General features: G+C 40.0%; 1 protein-coding gene across 4 annotated transcripts in view; it reads right to left on the bottom strand.

Annotated features, from left to right (window-relative positions):
- CTCF (CCCTC-binding factor) overlaps positions 1–20,331 on the bottom strand; it is a 50,163-nt gene that overhangs the window by 24,442 nt on the left and 5,390 nt on the right. For 3 of the 4 annotated variants that reach the window (XM_082439609.1, XM_082439611.1, XM_082439612.1), the window contains exons 2-3: positions 20,213–20,329; positions 18,782–18,894 (exon numbers count right to left, since the gene is read on the bottom strand). The gene's annotated coding sequence lies outside the window, so the exon portion shown is untranslated. The remainder of the gene's footprint in view (positions 1–18,781; positions 18,895–20,212; positions 20,330–20,331) is intronic. The other variant, XM_082439610.1, reaches the window with a different exon arrangement.

The following is a 20,331-nucleotide window of genomic DNA, read 5'->3' as shown; positions in this document are numbered from 1 at the left end:
GCCTGCGAGCCACAAATACTGAGCCCGCGTGCCACAACTACTGAAGCCCACGCGCCTAGAGCCCGCGCTCTGCAACAAGAGAAACCACTGCAATGAGAAGCCCACGCACCACAATGGAGAGTAGCCCCTGCTCGCCACAACTAGAGAAAGCCTGTAAGCAGCAACAAAGACCCAACACAGCCAAAAATAAAGACAAATTTAAAAAAATAAATAAAAATAAAAATTTCCAGTAGCCATGTTTAAAAAGTAAAGAAACAGGTGAAATTAACTTTAGCAATCTATTTTATTTAACCCAATATGTCCAAAATATTATCATTTCAAGATGAAATCAATATAAAAAATTGAGATATTGTATATTCTTTCTTCATAAGCCTCTGAAATCTGGTATATATTTTATAGTACACCTAAATCTGAACTAGTCACACTGTAAGTTCTCAACAGCCACATGTGGTTAAGGGCTACAGTATTGGACAGCACGGTTTATACCTCTGTTATTCAAAGTATGATCTGAGGACCAGCAGCATTGGCTTAACCTTGGAACTTGTTAGAAACACAGAACTTCAGGCTCCACCCTTGACCCACAGAATCAGAATTTGCAATTTAATAGATCCCTAAGTGGTGTCATATATTAAAGTTTGAGATGTACTACTTTATACCATTACTCTTCTCACATTTTTTTAAAAATCATTTTCCAGGCCATGAAGGTCTCTGAAATTAGTACCCCAGCAAAGATGATAACTTCAATGTTGGAGTTAGGAACAGAGAAAAAGCCCCATCCACCTTGGAAACATTCTTGGAAAAGTATCAAAGGACAAAGAACAAAAAATTCACAAGCTGTAAATGTTAATGCTAGCCCTGCCACAGAATCACTACATAATCCCAGGCTATTGAGATATCCTCAATAATAAAACCGGTAGAGGGACCTCCCTGGTGGCGCAGTGGTTAAGAATCCGCCTTCCAATGCAGGGGATGTGGGTTCCATCCCTGGTCAGGGAACTAGATCCCACATGCATGCTGCAACTAAGAGTTCGCACGCCACAACTCAGGAGCCCGTGAGCCACAACTGAGGAGTCTGAGAGCCTCAACTAAGTAGCCCGCCTGCCAAAACTAAGACCTGGTGCAACCAAAATAAATTAAAAAAAAAAAAAAAACAGTGGAGGAAAAACATTTAATCTCTGAGCTCTGTGAGATTTTGTAGCACACAACAATTTGAAGAACACAGAAAAATCCATGTTGTCTCTGCCATGAATTTGAGAACTTAAAATATTAGAAATTGCTTTTAATAACCAAGTACAACCTAAAAGAGGTTACAGAATTATAAACCAGGTGAAAAAGAATTGGTACAAAGGAGTACAAATTGAAACCAACTGTGCTGCCAGGGAGTTGAGCTGACAAGAGTGTTCTCTCACTGTGAAAAAACACATGGCATAAGGTCCATGAACATCAGCATCTGTTCAGGGTCTTAAAGCAGTAGGTTCTATTTTCACAAAGAAAAATCAGACACAAAGTAGCAAGCTACCAGCCTGGCCCACACACTGACTGCTTGGAAATCCCTGCCAGCAGTGCATCCCTTCCAGCAGTGGATCCTTCTACTTAACTTCCTCCAAGGAAAAGGAGTCTATGAATCAGTAACAAACTTAATAGCCTGGACCAGGTCGCTATCCTCACTCCCTGGGGCCTGTACTCTCCTAGTTGTGTCACCCCATTAGCGGTTCTGATCCATCCCTTTCCTCCCTCTATGGACTCAGCTGTGTGTCCTGCTTTCCACTCAGTTTCTCTTGAGTCTCTCATGTTCTCTGCCTCTCTCCTTGCTTGAGTCAGGCATGCTTTCTAGGTTTTGTCAAATCTTTTTGTGGACCAACGCCATTAAAAACGGGTTTTTACATTAACTTCTGGACACAACATTTTCAGATTATTAAAGCATACTAGCCTATTTATAGAAGTCTGAAAAATGAAGCACATATAAAATTTTTTTAAAAAGTTGTTCGCAATTCCTATACCTAGAGATAATCACCTAGTATACTTTGGTGCTGTTTTCTGAGTTTTTTTCCTCTTATGGATATGTATTTTTAAATATAGATGAGATCGTGTATATGGCTCTGCTCTTAAGAACCTGTCCTTGCCCTATCTAGCTCTCTGTGGTCCCTGTGCTTGGTCTACAAGCACCATTCACCAGGAACCACACCAGCCAACCCAAAGGCCTCCCCCTCATCCTCAAACTCAGTTTCTTTGGCATATAACAGTATGAAACTCATACTCCTCCTTCATCAGCCTTTCTTCTCCCTTGGCTTCCCCTGTCTCTGAGAGCTCCTCCACCAGCCGCTCTGAGCACATCCAGGCTCTGTTCCCTTCTCCGTAGCCATTCCGTTCACTAGCCTTTTTACTTCAGCTGTCTCCACCCAAATCCACAAGCGCAATCCCCCAGTTTCACTGCCTAAAGGATCTCCTCTCATGTGAGTGTTTGGCTGTCACCTTCAACTCAATGGCACTGGATAAGGAATAAAGAAACCTGGGGAATTTCCTGGCGGTCCAGTGGTTAGGACTCAGCGCTTTCACTGCTGTGGCCTGGATTCCATTCCTGGTGGGGCAACTAAAATCCCGCAAGCTGTGAGGTGCAGCTTAAAAAAAGAAAAGAAAAGAAAGAAACCTAGATTCTAATCCTTAATCCAACCAAATGAGCTTGGCACATGGGTTAGTCCTCTGGGCTGCAGTAGCACACAAAAAATGGAACTCTGAAGACCAGATCCTTCCTGTATTCTCTACCATCTTGGTGAAAAACTGAAGCTTAGGAACACTTATTAAAAAATCATTCTATCAACTTATGGGTAGAAGATGGGGCAGGAGGAGGTTCCCTCAGACTGAGGCAGAGTGAAACTGGCACATGGGGGTGAGGGAGCTGGAAGAGAGGAAACTGGTATTTGAGCACCACCCTGCCCTTGCTCACCACTATTCTCTCACTGTGAAAAAAACACATGCTGACTGGTTGAGTGGGAGGATACCAAGGCCCCCGAGGTCAAGGCCCCTGAGGTCTGCCTATGCTCCTACACTACCAGCCTGGCCTGAATCCTAGGGGAACCTGCTGGATCAGCCTTCCCCCTCTTGCCTGTCAGCTCTATATTGCTCAGATCTTTTTATCTTAAAACTCCCCTTAACCCCTCTTGACAATTTAGCATCTGCCATCTCCGTATTCCCCCACACTCAACCTCACACCAGCTGTCTCTATACCTTTACTTCTCTTCCATGCCTCAGTTCACCAGTCTGGTTTCTGTTCCCCAATACTCTACTGAACTGCTCTGAAGCCAGCAATGGCCCTTAACTGGTAAATCCAAAGGAGACTTTTCTGTCCTTATCTGACTTGACCTCTCTGTGGAATTCAGCATCCTATTCTAGGCTTTATCCCAGAATTATGCCAGACCATCAGAAAGCTGCGTATACTTGGGTCACATGGTCTTATCCCCTACAGAACTTGCTTTCACCAAGTTTTGTTTTAGCATTATGCCTTTGGCTTACACTAAAGTATACATGGGAGAAATTTCATTTGGAGTTACATGCTTAGAAAAGCTTTGCTTCAACTAAGGAATTTTTTTCTTTCATTGTGAGACCTATGTAACAGGATCATGTTACCATTACTTTAGCTGGCCACACCCTAATAAATCTTTTTCCTCTCAAACTATGTAGTAACCTTTTATTCTAATTTGTATTTTCTGGGGTTTTGACTTTATATCATTTACCATTTGTATTTTCTATACATTTCTTCAAATTCTTTGTGGAACAAGATGAGCTATAAATAAACTTGAAATTGTATACACATATATATTTAATAGAAAATACAGAAAAACATAGAAATACAAAGTTGTAACAATCTTTAACATAACCTCAATTCAAAATTTGAAGACCTATTTGAAGATCACAAAACTCTTCCAGGAGGCATAAAAGACCTCACTAAATAGGGACACTACTATCTATATCCATGATCAGAAAGGCCAAACATTGTAAAGATGTTAATTATTTCTAGTTCATTTAATCTTCAAAATCTCTGAAAAATAAACAAGATATTGAGGATAGCAATAAAATTTCTGAAAAATGAACGCTACTTTTTTTTTTTTTGGCCACACTGGGTCTTCGTTGCTGTGTGCTGGCTTTCTCTAGTTGCAGCGAGCTGGGGCTACTCTTCGTTGCGGTGCGCGGGATTCTCATTGCGGTGGCTTCTCTTGCTGTGGGGCACGGGCCTAGTTGCTCCACGGCATGTGGGATCTTCCTGGACCAGGGCTCGAACCAGCGCTGCCTGCATTGGCAGGCGGATTCTTTAACCACTGCACCAAGGAAGTCCCCAGAAGGCCATTTTTTATTTCCAAATATTAACATAGCATAAAGCCACAATAAGTAATACAGTATAGTACTGTCACTATCACAGCCAGCTAATGTAAACAGAGAATCCAGAAAAAACTCCTAGCATATAAAAAGTTGTCAGTTTAAAATTAGTGGGGGAGGTCTTCCCTGGTGGCACAGTGGTTAAGAATCCACCTGCCAATGCAGGGGATACAGGTTCGAGCCCTGGCCCGGGAAGATCCCACATGCCGCGGAGCAACTAAGCCTGTGCGCCGCAACTACTGAGCCTGTGCTCAAGAGCCCACAAGCCACAACTACTGAGCCCGTATGCCACAATTACTGAAGCCCGCGTGCCTGGAGTCCGTGCTCCACAAGAGAAGCCACGACAATGAGAAGCCCGCACACTGCAACGAAGAGAGTAGCCCCACTCACCGCAACTAGAGAAAGCCCATGCACAGCAACGACGACCCAACACAGCCAAAAATAAAATAAATAAATAAATAAATAAATAAATAAATTTTTAAAAAACAACAACAAAAACAAAAAAATAAAATTAGTGGGGGAAAGAGGATTATTTGATAAAAGGTACCAGAAAGCGCTTCCCTGGTGGCGCAGTGGTTGAGAGTCTGCCTGCTAATGCGGGGGACATGGGTTCAAGCCCTGGTCTGGGAAGATCCCACATGCCGCGGAGCGACTAGGCCCGTGAGCCACAGTTGCTGAGCCTGCGCGTCTGGAGCCTGTGCTCCGCAACAAGAGAGGCTGCGATGGTGAGAGGCCCGCGCACCGCGATGAAGAGCGGCCCCCGCTTGCCACAACTAGAGAAAGCCCTCGCACAGAAACGAAGACCCAACACAGCCATAAATTAAAAAAAAAAAAAAAAAAAAAGGTACCAGAAAAACTATAAATACTTGGAACACAATAAGTTATAGCTTTAATCCATCTGGAATATATTCTGTTGTCAGAGATAAGGAGAGACGTTAACAAAAACACAAAAAAGACATGGGAGTTCCCAGGCGGTCCAGTGGTTAGGACTCCGCGCTGCCACTGCCAAGGGCCCAGGTTCAATCTCTGGTCAGGGAACTGGGATCCCACAAGCCACACGGCCACACACACACAAAAAAAGACAAATCCAAACACCAAACTTGAAATAAGATATAGGTGAGTGACCTTCTGATCTCAGAATAAGGAAGGCTTTGTGTTTAGATTTCTAAGTAATAGAAGAGCCTAGAGGAAACTGTTGAAATTTTGACCACCTTAAAGTAAAAATAAATAAATTTTTTTGTAAAAACAAAAACATGTTGAATAAAATGGCCAACAAGAAAATATATTTGCAGCATATTATGACAAAGGATTAATACTAATATCCTTATTATATAAGTAATTGTAAATTAAAAAAAAAAATTTCTTTATTTTATTTTCAGCTGCATTGGTTCTTCATTGCTGCACACGGGCTTTTCCTCTAGTTGAGGCGAGCGGGGACTACTCTTTGTTGCGGTGCGCGGGCTTCTCATTGCAGTGGCTTCTCTTGCTGCAGAGCACCGGCTCTAGGCGTGCGGGTTTCAGTAGTTGTGGTGCCTGGGCTCAGTAGTTGTGGCTCGAGGGTTCTGGAGCGCAGGCTCAGTAGATGTGGCACACGGGCTTAGCTGCTCCACGGCATGTGGGATCTTCCCGGACCAGGGCTTGAACCCATGTCCCCCGTATTGGCAGGCGGATTCTTAACCACTGTGCCACCAGGGAAGTCCCCAGCAATTGTAAATTTTATAAGAAGAAGACAAATACCAAAAGAGAAAGCTGGGAAAAGGACACAAGTAGATCATTCAAAGAAATACAAATGGCAGATGAATAAGAAAAAAAAAAACAAACAACCAAATCTCCTAAACATTAAGAGGAATACAAATTAAAATAATGTGACAGCATTTTACCTCTATTAAACTGTTAAGGCTGTTTTAAAGGATAACTCCCAATGTTGGTCAAGGTGCAGTGAAATGAGCGAGGTAACTCACAGATACAGAGAACAATCTAGTGGTTGCCAGAGAGGAGGTGAGTTGGGGGGGATGGGCAAAAAAGGTGAAGGGGACTAGAGGTACAAACTACCAGTTATAAAATAAATGTTATAAAATAAATGTTACAGAGAATAAAAAATATTAACTTTGTATGGTGTGCAATCTAAAAAAATAACGAATCACTATGTTGCACACCTGAAACTAATATAATGTTGTAGGTAAACTATACTTCAATGAAAAAATCCAAAAAAACCAGCAAGGTAACTGGTGATATGAATCAAGAATTTTAAAAATATTCAAATTACTGTGATCCAATAATTCCACTTCAGACTTTATGCCCAGAAATAATCAGAGGACTTCCCTGGTGGCTCAGTGGCTAAGAATCCGCCAGCCAATGCAAGAGACACGGGTTCAAGCCCTGGCCGGGAAGATCCCACATGTCATGGATCAAGTAAGTCCATGAGCCACAACTACTGACCCAGCGCTCTTAAAGCCCACGAGCTACAACTACTGAGCCCGCGTGCCACAACTACTGAAGCCCGCATGCTTAGAGCCCGTGCTCCGCAACAAGAGAAGCCACTGCAATGAGAAGTTCATGCACCGCAACAAAGAGTAGTCCCCGCTCACCACAACTAGAGAAAGCCCGTGCGCAGCAACGAAGACCCAACACAGTCAAAACTAAATACTAAAAAAATAAATAAATTTAAAAAAAAGAAATAATCAGAGATGAATACGAAGATTATAAGGACATTATTAATCAGAGTGAATAATTATAAACAACCTAAAAGTACAACCACAGGGGAATAGTTAAATTTGGTAAATGATGATACATCCACGAAACAGAACATTATGCAGATATTAAAAATCATGTTGTAATATAATCCTTATATGAGGAAAATGCTTGTTTCATAGCTAAAAAAAAAGGGGGTGGGCAAGAGGAGAAACAGAATGGAATAGTCATTAAGAGCTTAGGCTTTCCAACCAGAGACCTGCATTCCAAATCTGGTTCTTCTACTTACTAGCAGTGTGGCCTGGAGTGAGACATGCTACCCTTCTGTGCCTCAGTACCCTTTCCTACAAAACAAAGATAATAACCGTATCCATTTCACTGGCTGTCATAAAGATTAAATAAAACAATGCAGGCAGAGCCTGGCTACTGTGCTCCTCTGTATCCTTATAGGTCACCCCAGAAGGCAATGAACACATGTTAGCTTAACATATGACCTTTCTGTTTCTTAGAATTCTAATCACAAACCTTGGATAAATTTTCCCCACAAAAATGACTTCTCTGTAAACTACCAATTATCTGCAGAATGAAGGTAGCAACCAGTTGACAGAATCTGGTAACTGATCAAATCCAGGAATGAAAGAGAAAAAGAGCCAAAAAGGAACAAAACAGCCTCCCAGGCTGGTCTATCTTACTATAGTAAGTCTGTCCAGCATATTGCTGCCAGACTAAATCTTCCTGAAATGCGGCAGAAAAGCTCATGAGGATTGAGGGTTACTCAATCAACTCCGAACTCTTTGGCTTCGATCCCAGAGTTCTGTATGACTTGTTACCATCCTTTCGACCCATCCAACCTCACCTTTGGGGTATCTCCCGCACAAGAGCCTACTGTCTTGTCCCCGCCAGGTCAAGTTATCCCCTACTCAAAGTCTTCTCAACCTTGACCAGTGCAGACTGAACTCTAATTTATTTGTTTCATTTTTGTTATTTTGTTTGTCTGTAATATACTGTTCTATGTATCTGTCTTTTCCCCTAATAGACTATTAGCTCGTTAAGGGCAGGAACTATGCCTTTTACTTCTGAATACTCTACAGCAATGAACACAAAAACAGTGTTAGGTAAGCAGCAGACATTCAATACTGGTGTCACTGTCATATGAAACATGTATAAATGGTTCCTGCACATGACAAAAGCAGGAAGAGAACATGGAAAAACAAAACCTTGTTGTATGCTACGTGGAAGGTTAACTATATGAATTTATATCCTTTATTGCTATGCTTGTATCATTTCTCAAATAGAAAATAATAAGTCTTAACAACACAAGTATAGGTTTAAGATTTTAAAAATCCTGCCACAAAAATAAAAGCTAATTGTGAATACACTAATTTTTGAAGATGTTAAGACTTAGTAATTTATCACCTGATTATGTGGCTAGATAGCAAATGTGTCAGGTTATTTCTCAAAGGAAAACAACCAAAATAACCTTTCATACTCACTAGTTCAGAGTTTAGTCATTTGGGGACACTGGTTATTATAAAATATATGTGTACTAAGAATAACACATGTGCATTGAGAATAAGACAGTAGAGAAGGACAATTTCCAGAAGTCTGCTTTATAAATAAAATCACCAAAACTTTTTAATACACTTTTTTTTTTTTTGTGGCTGTGTTGGGTCTTCGTTTCTGTGCAAGGGCTTCCTCTAGTTGCGGCAAGCGGGGGCCACTCTTCATCGCGGTGCGCGGGCCTCTCACTATCATGGCCTCCCCCTTGTTGCGGAGCACAGGCTCCAGATGCGCAGGCTCAGTAGTTGTGGCTCACGGGCTTAGTTGCTCCGTGGCATGTGGGATCTTCCCAGACCAGGGGTCGAACCCGTGTCCCCCGCATTAGCAGGCAGACTCTCAACCACTGCGCCACCAGGGAAGCCCTAATACATTATTGTTGTTCTCTACCGGGAAAACAGATAGCTAAAACCCCAACTTATTTCCTGGAGCAGATCAGAAGACTGTCTACACTCTTGGCAAGAAACAGCAGCCCCAACTCCCCACTGAGATTCCATAAGCCACAGCAATTCTGAAATAGCCTAACATGGAGGTCACCTAACAACTTGCCTTCAGACTGCTCAATACAAAACATCAGACATCATTAGAAGGCAGAGAAGAGAGGAGACACCTTGTAGCTTTCTCTTTTCTACATCTTTAAATTAGAAGAATGTTTTTACCCAGGAGACTGAAAAACCTAGTTCAGTATTCTGACTGCAGAGGATGCTAAGTGCCATTAGGACAAGGGGAAAAAAAAGGAATTACAAATAAGTAACCAGTTTCTCCTGAGAATGAAAGGAAAAGCTGACTTTTATTAGATGCAGAACACTAGCCAAAAATAACAAAAATTATTTACCCTTTTGGAACAAAAGTTAGGTTTAAAAAGTCAAATAAAATAACCATTTTACTCTACTATTCCTGAAAATATATACATCATCATCTTATCTGAGAACTTAAGATAACTCAAAGCAAAGTATCATGCTGATTAATACTGAGTACCAGGAAAGTTGCAGACTACCGTAAAGAATGGAGAGGAGCTGAGTGGAAAGGATGACTCAGTCTGAGAAGCAGAAAAACATTAGCGAACATTTACTTCAGGGTGACTGGAAGCGGAAGCAGCCTTTATCTGAAGTAGCACTCACCTACTCAGTCACATGTACACCTTTCTCTTCCCTGTTGTGTGCCATTAACTTTAATAAGAACAGATGGGGCATTTGGGGGAGGGGGGAGAAGTAATTAAAAGGGAAATAAAATTGTATCTCTTTTAAGTAAAAGAGGTTAAGAGCACCCCAGTTTTTAACCCACCTTCTCCCCATTTGTTAATATTAAAAGATGCAGTGAAAGCAAAACAATGATTCTAACAGCTACTTGAAAATATCTATTTATGGAGAGCTTTGAATCTAGGAAATAAGGAAATACATACATACTAATAAAATATTTGTAATTGCAACATTAATTCAACAATATGGTGAAACAACCATAGGAGGTGAAAGAGTTCTTTTGCTACAAAGAATAAGAAGTGCTAAACCAATAGTAATTCTTTTATCAAAAGGCACCTGATGCTGGGTACGCAGAAATGAATTTCCCTTTTAATTACTTGGAAAAAAAAGTCCTAACTGCACAGGGCTTGGTTCTCAGACATCTCCTCAGCTGACAGGGAGACAAAGAGAACAAAGAAGAGCTATATAGTGTGTGCTATAACAGAGGTTAACACATACTTCCCACCACCCTGGCAAAAAGGATAGCTTAAGCTGGTGAAGGAGGGCTTTAACGAGAGGAATTGCTAAAGGTGGATCTTAAAGGATAAAATAGACCTTGACAGGCGAACTACAGTGGAGAGGAACATTCTAGCAGAGGAAACAGTAAGTGGGAAAAACTTAAATATGTACGGAATTAGACAAACTTTGTGCAAATAAAATCAAGTGGAACTGTATTAAACCACCTCATTTATTATTGTGACCTGGTTTCAGAGGTCATGTTCTAGGCCCTCATTAAGGGTACCCTGTTTATTTCACTTATTGGACATTTATATGTGAAACAGAAGACAAAGCTTATCTGGCAGTCAGCATCCTAGTGCCACAGCATGGATCGGAGGCTGCCTCCCAGGCACGAGCTATCCCTCTCTGCTTTCTACACCCTGAATGACACTTTTCCTGGCATACGGCAACCTAATGCCTCATTTCTCCTTGTTCTCCCAAGGGTGACTATGTTAGAGACCACCAGGTCCCTCCTTGCCCTGCTCCAGGCCCATAATCCTGAAAGCAGCTCAGAGTTAAGACTGTCTTTAGAGTGCTCCTACAGTGTTTCACCACTGAGAACATGAGAAAGGTTGGGGATGTACAGCAAGTATCACCTTGAATAAATAACTATATTATAAAAAGGAATAAATTACACACATACAGTGTAAAATATACAGTACATCTATGGATTGGGGGCAGGTTCTACCTGAGCAGTGGTTCCCAAACCTGGTTGGTGTCAAAATCACCTGGTGAGCTTTAAAATGCACAGATCCCAGAGATTCTGATTCAGTAGGTCTGGGGTGGGACAGCCCTTATTTCAAAAGGTCCCAAGGTAATTCTGATATAGAATGTCTGCTGACTATGGCTTTGAAGTGACTGACCTATTGATAGAACACAACAGTTATGCACCCTAAATGCAAGTCGACATAAATCAAAACCACTCAAATACCCGTAGTTTTCTACTATTAGAATTTTTGGTTCATTCTTTACAACAAAGAATCATTTCGTTTATTTATTTGGAATAATAAAAAAAAAAGCCTTATCTCAAAACTAATATGATTCCCATATAAGCAAATGTATGACTCAAGAAGGAAGTTCTGGGCTTCCCTGGTGGCGCAGTGGTTGAGAGTCTGCCTGCCAATGCAGGGGACACGGGTTCGAGCCCTGGTCTGGGAAGATCCCACATGCCGCGGAGCAACTGGGCCCGTGAGCCACAACTACTGAGCCTGCGTGTCTGGAGCCTGTGCTCCGCAACAAGAGAGGCCGCGACAGTGAGAGGCCCGCGCATCGCGATGAAGAGTGGCCCCCGCTCGCCGCAACTGGAGAAAGCCCTTGCACAGAAACGAAGACCCAACACAGCCAAAAATAATAAATAAATAAATTAATTAAAAAAAAAAAAAAAACCAAAACAAAACAGCATTTAAAAAAAAAAGGGGCTTCCCTGGTGGCGCAGTGGTTGAGAATCTGCCTGCCAGTGCAGGGGACACGGGTTCAAGCCCTGGTCTGGGAAGATCCCACATGCCGTGGAGCGGCTAGGCCCGTGAGCCACAAATACTGAGCCTGCGTGTCTGGAGCCTGTGCTCCTCAAGGGGAGAGGCCGCGATAATGAGAGGCCTGCGCACCGCCATGAAGAGTGGCCCCCACTTGCCACAACTAGAGAAAGCCCTCGCACAGAAACGAAGACCCAACACAGCCCTAAATAAATAAATAAATAAATAAATAAACCCAAAGTTTAAAAAAAAAAAAAAAATGACCTTCAGTTAAAAAAAAAAAAAAAGAAGGAAGTTCTAAAATTTCACCTCTATTGTGGGTAGCATCAATATCAAAAGATCTCTCTAGATGGTATGGACAAGCTCAACATACAACAAAAGGAAAAAGGGGGAAAGAAAAAGGAAATGGACACACATAATGGAGTGAATTCACGGTTTTACAGTGTGTGTCAGTGACCATGTGGCCACTGCTCCAGGGTCTCTATAACCCAGTACTCACTCCTGAAGGCTACTTTGTAGAAACAAGACCATTTTATTTGGTAAATGGGGTCTCCTATAAGGTCAAGGTTAAATCAGAAGTCAACAGCTTAAACAATGCCTGTACCAAAGGCATAGTAATAGCAATAATAAGTGGCAATATACTGCCTTTGAATAAAGATCAAGAAACACTTAATATGAAAAAAATACAGAGAGACATCCTTAGTGAGTAAATAGTACAGCATAAAATATGAATAATAGTTAAAGTGTTGTTTAACAGAACAAAGAAATCTGAAAAACAGAAAAAGGCTATACACGCATAGGAACACAGAGAAGTTTAAACAATAAAAGAAACAAAATGCTACTTTGAACTAATGTTAGGTTATAAAAACAAGTAATCTGTCAACTTGGTTACTCCTGAGAAATATGGAAACAAATAGAGGAAAAAAAGAAATATAAAACGTAAAATAGATAGCTAGTGGGAAGCAGCCACAACACAGGGAGATCAGCTCTGTGCTTTATGACCACCTAGAGGGGCGGGATAGGGAGGGTGGGAGGGAGACACAAGAGGGAAGAGATATGGTAACATATGTATATATATAACTGATTCACTTTGTTATAAAGCAGAAACTAACACACCATTGTAAAGCAATTATACTCCAATAAAGATGTTTAAAAAAAATATATATAGACAAAAGCTTAATCAAGAAGTTGGGGGGAGATTTATATATTTACAAATACTCAAAAGACAAGACAAAAGAAGAATCAAAGGCCTTGTCCGCCAAGGAGCCGGAAAGAAAAAAATGTATTATATAATAAAATTTACTCCCAACAGGAAACCAAGTCACTACTATTTTATAGTCTCAACATATACCCACAACAAAAAAATTTTAAACAGGAGTAGAAAGCTGTAAGATACAAATAAAACAGAAACACAAGAAATACTAAAAACAATTAGGGTGTCCTCTATTATTAGTTCTGTACCATACTTCTGTGAATGTATAGTATCTTGCACACACCTAACAATTTGTGACAGTGACTATGCTATGCCAGAGTTCTGTAATACCAGAGTTTATCTAAAAAGTAGTAGGCTGGGGGCTTCCCTAGTGGCGCAGTGGTTAAGAATCCGCCTGCCAATGCAGGGGACATGGGTTTGAGCTCTGGTCCAGGAAGGTCCCACATGCCACGGAGCAACGAAGCCCGTGTGCCACAACTACTGAGCCTGCGCTCTAGAGCCTGTGAGCCACAACAACTGAGCCCACAAGCCACAACTACTGAAGCCCGCACGCCTAGAGCCCATGCTCCGCAACAAAGTGTAGCCCCCGCTCACCTCAACTAGAGAAAGCCCATGCGCAGCAACGAAGACCCAACGCACCAAAAATATAATTAATTAATTAATTAAAAAAAAAAAAAAGAGAATCCGCCTTCTAATGCAGGGAACGCGGGTTTGATCCCTGGTCAGGGAACTAAGATGCCACATGCTTCGGGGCAACTAAGCCCATGTGCCACACTACTGAGCCCATGCTCTGGAACTAGAGAGAAGCCCACGTGCCGCAATGAAGATCCCGCGTGCAGCAACTAAGACCCAAAGCAGCCAAAAAAAAAAAAAAGATACAGTGGCTCTTTCCCCTTCCATTAGGGTATGTTTTAAACTAGAAAGGCTGCTCTAAGTCAGGGTATAATTCCCCACCCACTACTGCACACAAAGCATCAAGATATCTATCTGCTCTTTTCTACAAAAGCCCTCACCCATCTAGGACATTTTAGGACTCTATTTCCTCCTTCCTTGTTGGGGAAGCTAGTGTATCACCTACCTCTTTCAAAATAAGAAACACAGGATTTAATTTCAGTGTGAAAAATGCTTAGAGCTATAGCTATATACTTGATAGGATTCTGAATAGATAAAAGTCTATGCACTCAAATTTACAATTAACTTGGCTCTCATTCAAAATCAATTTACTCTTACTTTAGAAATAATTCAAACCATGGGGAATAAGAAGAGACATGAAGTATTAGAGGCAAACAGCTAAGGCCAACAACAAGGAATAGGTTAGAAAGCTTAACATTCAGCAATAAGGAAGTATTCTAGTAATCTGAGGTAACAACACAGGGTATCTAACAAGGAAAATGTTCATAACATATAACATGAAAAAAGGTTACAAAAGAGGACACAGGATAGGATTCCAGCTTAGTTTAACAAAACAAAACAAAAAATACAACAAAACTAGACAAACAGCAATTCTGTTGAGATCCCCTACCTTAAGTCAGGCCAACATTGTATCTTGCCTGGCCAAGTGCGATGGCCTCCTGACTAGTTTCCCTGCTTTCCCTCTTGCTCCACTACCACCCATATTTTACACAGTGGCCACAGATTTCTAAAATATAAATTCATTATCAGCAAGGAGACTTCCCTTCTGAAACCTCCCATGCTAAAACTCTTAGGCTGAAGTCTAAACCCTTTCACCGGGCCTACAGGGTCCTTCAAGGCCCTATCAGCAGATCTGCATCCAGCCTCATCCACTCTGCTCTAGTCGTTGCTTTCAGTATCCAGAACGTCCTAAGTTTCTTTTCTCTTGCCTCTGGGCCTTTGTACATGCCACTCCCTCTTCTAGAAATATATAAGCAGTTCAACTTTTATGAATTTATCCTACAGATACACTAGTACATGTGCCCAAAGAGCTGTACGCAAGAAGGATAATTATTGTAGCATCTTTCTCTAACAGCAAAAGATCGAAAACAACTCAAATGTCCGGAACAATGTGTATAGTATGCTACCATTTGTGTTTTTTAAAAAAAAGATACATAAACACATGTTTATATATATGTAGAATTTTCTCTGGAAGGATATATGAAAAATTGGTAATATTTATTACCTCTGTGGAAGAAAACTGAGGGATGAGAGGCAGGGGAAAGTTATTACTTTTCACTATTATCATTTTGTACTGTTTGAAATATTTCCTCTCATGTCCTTGTATTGAATGTGATAGTCACATAATACTTGCACAATTACATGTTGTTTTAAAAACTGTACCATATGTACATGCCCATTTACAAAAGTGGAGGAAAAAACCGAAAGGAAACACACCAAACTATGAATAGTGTTTACCTCTAGGGAAAAAAGTAAGAGGTTCGTTAGGTTCTAGTATAATTCTACAATTGTTAGACTCTACCAAAGAATGAAACTAAACATTACTCGAATGATACAAAAAAAGTTTAAGACCAAATTTAAGTAAGGAAAGTTTTAAGAATTGCCACTGCAACCTCAATTCCCTCTAACACTTGGGCAGATACATGGCTGCCAGTGCCCTCCACCTGCCTGCACTTTTGCAACTGTTCCTGCAAGGCTCTCGAGCCTAGCTTTACTAGGCAAAAATACTTTTATTATTTCTTTATACTTACTGGAAAGCTTCAGTACTACTTCCTATTGTATTGTATTCCTTTTGCCCTTTAAAAATTATACAATACAGATAATAGGAGAAAACTCTGATAAGCAAGAATATGAACTTATACATTTTACATAAACATGCTGGTTTATATCCACAGTCCCCTCCCCATATATACACGTATTTACTCTCACACGAAATCATATTGTGCATACTATTTGATAATCTGCTTTCTTTATGTAGCATATCTCAAATCCCTCTCCATTTCAATGTATTTCTAGACATGATAAAATGGTTGCATGACATTCTATTACAGTTGTCCCTGGGTATCCACAGGAAATTGGTTCCAGGACACCTCCCAGTCTGGCCAGATACCCAAATCTGTGGATGCTCAAGTCCCTTATGTATAAAATGGCACAGTATAATGGTCCCTCTTTATCGAAGTTGGTTGAATCTGCAGATACAGAGGACTGTCTGTAAACAGGTGTATCATAATTTAATTAGTCCTCTACTGTTGAATATTGTTACTCCCAAATTTTGATAATTCTGAGAAAAAAAATCTATTTGCATTATAAAATAACTATGTTATAAAACTACAGAAAACCAAAAAAAGTCACCCCAAACCTAACCATCCTCACACTACTAGTTTATTTTGTTTTGACTAGTATTTTGATGCCTATCCATTTAGTCTTTTTTTCCTTGGCATTCATTCATTCAAACAAGCTCTTGCTATATGCCAGGTTATTACTGTTTGAGTTTTTCTTTACTTTTCTTCCATAACAATTTTTTGTACCATATTTTAATTTTTTTCTTCCAGTTTTACTTAGATATAATTGATGTATAGCACTGTATAAGTTCAAGGTGTACAGCGTATGATTTGACTTACATATGTCATGAAATATTTACCACAGTAAGTTTAGTGTGGTAAACTTTCATACAAATATAAAATTAAAGAAAAAGAAAAAAATATTTTTCTCCATGATGAGACTCTTAGGATTTACTCTTAACTTTCATATGTAACATACAGCAGTGTTAATTATACTTATCACCTTGCACATATAAGCACCCTACGTGCTTATGTATCTTATACATAAGTACTCATGTATCTTATAAATGGAAGTTTGTATCTTTTGACTGCCTTCATCCAATTCCCTGCCTACCCCTCCCCCCACCATGTACTATATTAAAAAACAAAACAAAAAAACAAAAAAAACACAACTTCTCATAAGCATTTTGCTGGTTAATAGTCTTCCCAATCAGCTTTTTTTTAGTGGTTGTCGAACATCACTCCCAACATGGGATTTGATCCTGTTTACTTATCCGTTTGTCTACTGCTCAATATATTTTCCGATTAATTTCCTGATAAGTCCCACTTAAGCTCACTTAACTTTTGTACTCTCTGGTGGTCATCACTATTTGATTTAATGCAAAATATATACAATGACCAACTATTGCTAAAGTGTAAAGATCATCGCTTTACCCCTATGTAGCACATTATAGTTAGTTACAAACATATAGCTGACTCTCAAAGAACATGGGGTTTAGGGGAGAGCTGAACTTCCATGTAGTTTAAAATCCAAGTTTAATTTATAGTCAGTCCTCCATATACACCATACCCTCATTAGTGGATTCAGCCAACTGTGGGATGTAGTACCTTAGTATTTACTAGTACCGTAGTATTTACTACGGGGAAAAAAAAAATCTGTGTATAAGTGGACCAAGCAGTTCAAGCCCACATTGTTCAAGGGCCAACTGTACATATTTCCCCTTAACGATACTACATTTAACTGTCATAAGCCTCCAATAGAGTAGATATGTCATTTTACAAATGGGAAGGAATGGACAAGGAAGTCACCCTTTATGAACTTGCCACAGCTATCAAGCTGCACGCTGGCTAAGCCTTGGTGCCCTAGTAAGATTAAAATCTAATTTTATGCTTCTTTTGTATTTCCTGATACACCTAGATCAGGGTCTCTCCTCCAGAAAGCCTTTCCCAACACCTTTCACTAACTTCTGTAACTGACCATCCTCCCTGCACCCTGAACACAGTTTTATCAGAGCACTGACAACACTTATTTATAGATCTCTTGCCCCATACTCTACTTAAGACCCTCAGGAAAAGGAACCTTTTCTTACTCATCTTGAAATCCCCAGTACCTAATGCACTCCCTGGCACAAAGTAGAAAGGCAAGTGTTCAAAGGACGGAATGAGCACATTACAAGTGCTCAATAAATAAATATTGCAGGTATTTAGAGCACATCTAAGTATCTGAGTTGATCCAATTTACATCATTTCAGAGAAAGTCACATTTCAGTATATCTAGAACCAGTTAGGTTCAAATATAAAACCTGTATTCAAAGAGCAGGCATTATCAATACAGAAAATGTAATTCTTAAGTGCCATTTACATTAAGAGCAATACTCTAGTAACAATACTTAGAGATTGTAAAACACACAAAACAGTTAAGAATTGATGCTTTCAAATAATTATTTTAGGAGTCATAAGGTCTATAGCTTAGGATTTAGCCATTTTATTATGACTCTGACTAACCTGAATGGGGGCAGGGGGGCAGGTACAAAAACCAGTATAAATTGTTAATTATGCTCGAGTTAACGTGACATTTGTTTTCAAAATTCTGTTTTATAGAATTTACAGTTTTAGACCTGATTTTGGTCACTGCTGCTGCTTTTCTTTTCAATTATAATTCTTATGTCATTGGAATGGTCTTGATGACTTGGTCCAGCCATCTAGAACTGTCTACCAATCTGCACAGAGCTCTTGTGCATGTTGGGCATGTGTAGGAACATGCATACAAGCAAACAAGCTCCATTTAATACAATTTAACTTCTATAGTCCACAGTAGATACTACAGGGGACAAAGTAAGGAGCTGGATGGTAGAGCTGTTACATAGCTCAAAAGTACTGCTTCTCAAATGTTTGCACTGTAGTACCTATACAAATAGGGCTTCCCACTCCCAAGCACTCATGCCCTATTTTGTTGAAGACCTGTGTTATCTTAGACAGTCATAGAGTTCACATTCTTCTCCTAAAATATATATTTGCTTTAATGTAAAAAAATGTGTAATTACTTACCAGTTAAATTACTTAACTCACCGCCCCCTCAGTGAGCACAATTGAAGCTCCAAGAAGATGGGTCATGTTTATCTTGTGGCGTCAAGTACCCCGGAATCATACCACTTTGTACCCTAAGGGTATTCATATCCCAGTTTGAGAACAAGGGATCTAAACAATTAAACTAGTCATAACACTTAAAAGTGACCAAAATGTTCTTACAACCCCATTCCCCAAACTCTTAAGGCTAGTTCTCTCAATAGCTTTTCAAATCAGTATTGTTTCTCTTTTCAGCAGCTCATTAGTATGCACTGTGTGTCAACATTAAAAGAACCTGCAGGGCACAAGTTATTTCTGGAGCAACAGAATACTAGCACATACATCTTGTCCTTCATATCTATCGAGGTACCAAGCTGCCCACTTGGAAAACAGAGAGTTGAAGAAGAGAAGAGCTTTCACTCCTGTTCCCTTCCTCCTCTCTATTTGTCCAGGCACAGCTTGTAAGAAAAATCTTAATAGTCATTTAGATGATTCATTCATATAAGCTTATCTAATCTCAGCATTTGTAACCCTCACTTTTACACTCCTTTTCGCCATTACACGAGTGCAATTAAACTATTTTCACATTTTCTAGGGGATAAGAAAGATGTTTTTCCTGGTAGCCTGAGAAGAGATAATTTTCACACCTAGAACCCTACTTTATTGTTAATGAAATCCAAAGCCTAGTAGACTCTGACATTTATGAGAGGCCTGTTTCAAGTTCCCTATACTGTTCATTATATTTCATAGCAGAAATTGTAGGCTAAAGTAAATTTTAAGTGACCTTTTCAAATGTTTTTTAAAAAATTATTTATAATGACTGTAACACTACGAAGCAAACATGGGTTATCAGCTAGGTTAAATCAAATTAAGTGAGACAATTTTTATCTAGGATACCAGCTTCCCCAATAATAGGATTCCATCTGTTCCTCATCAAAATTACAAATTGCCACAAGCCATGGACTTTTGAGGTCATTTGCCAAGATTCAAAATATACATTTTGGAATGTATATTTGGGTTGAATGGAATGTACATTTGGAATGTATTTTGGGTTTCTACAGAAAAGCAGCCACCATATCCTTGTGTCTTTCTATGTACATACTCAGAATGGTACTTGATGCTTTATACACATTCTCATCAACTCCGAGAATAGTCTCTTTAATTGGTATTATTCTCACAAATAAGGACTGTAGGAGTAGAAAGGTTAAGTAATTTGCCCAGTGTCACCCAGCTAGTATACAACAGTGCACGCAGAGTTTCAAATGGAGTACTGCCTGAATATAAAGCTTGTATGCCCTCAATCACCCACTGTCCTGTATCTCCTATACCCAAGAATGATCCAGCAAATCCTCCAACCCCAGGAAGGTCTTATTACTCTTATTTTTAAGACCAAGAAATGGAAACAGCATTTACCTCTCCGTGGCTGCAAAGTCAGTTTGAGCAGGGAAGACAGAACTCAGCTCTCAAGCCTCTGGTCAGCAATCTGTCCACTACTGCATCTTGTTCTTTGGCCCCAGGTCTGTGATCATTCT

The sequence above is a fragment of the Balaenoptera physalus genome, assembly GCF_965194825.1.
Source record: "Balaenoptera physalus genome assembly, chromosome: 19".
NCBI classification, from domain to species: domain Eukaryota; kingdom Metazoa; phylum Chordata; class Mammalia; order Artiodactyla; family Balaenopteridae; genus Balaenoptera; species Balaenoptera physalus.
The sequence above is the reverse complement of the archived record's forward strand: the minus strand, read 5'-3'. Positions and strand labels throughout refer to the sequence as shown.